Source organism: Morone saxatilis, unplaced genomic scaffold, assembly GCF_004916995.1.
Source record: "Morone saxatilis isolate NCDOM2014 unplaced genomic scaffold, NCSU_SB_2.0 Contig11, whole genome shotgun sequence".
Classification (NCBI taxonomy): Eukaryota; Metazoa; Chordata; class Actinopteri; family Moronidae; genus Morone; species Morone saxatilis.
The window spans coordinates 3,863,950-3,864,432 of NW_023339663.1; the positions used below are offsets into that span (position 1 = coordinate 3,863,950).

The following is a 483-nucleotide window of genomic DNA, read 5'->3' on the forward strand; positions in this document are numbered from 1 at the left end:
CTTTTTTTACATAAATGTCTCTGAATGTATGTTTTTTTTATACAACCTTTTAATCAGAACAATGCTCAGAAGTGGGATAACAACTAACAAGGCGCAGTTCAATCAGTGGGGAGGCTCAACACTCACCTTGCTGTTTTACAAACAGCATGTGTCCTGCATGCATGGCCGGAACAGTGGGTGAAGAGGGGAGACTTGCACACAGTAGCTCAGTTTGGGTTCTGTACTTGCATGTTTTTCCTCACTGTTTTTATTTATCGTATTGTTTACTGAACTTAATTGACTATTGATTATTTCAAATAATATAACATGAAACCCATGAAAGAATAAGACAAAACCAAAGACTGAAGCAAAAGATATAACATATTTTTAACAGGATTTTAAAGTACTGAAGTCAATATAATGAAATACTATAAAGACAATAGTTTGACACATATGTAAAGGCTGTATTCTTTAGGGGTTTGCCTTTTTTGTGTGTGTGTGTGT

The 483-nt window shown here is 34.8% G+C and overlaps 1 protein-coding gene across 2 annotated transcripts in view; it reads left to right on the forward strand.

Annotated features, from left to right (window-relative positions):
• The window catches only part of prmt3 (protein arginine methyltransferase 3), a 52,926-nt gene that overhangs the window by 28,423 nt on the left and 24,020 nt on the right, over window positions 1-483 (forward strand). The window lies entirely within an intron of this gene.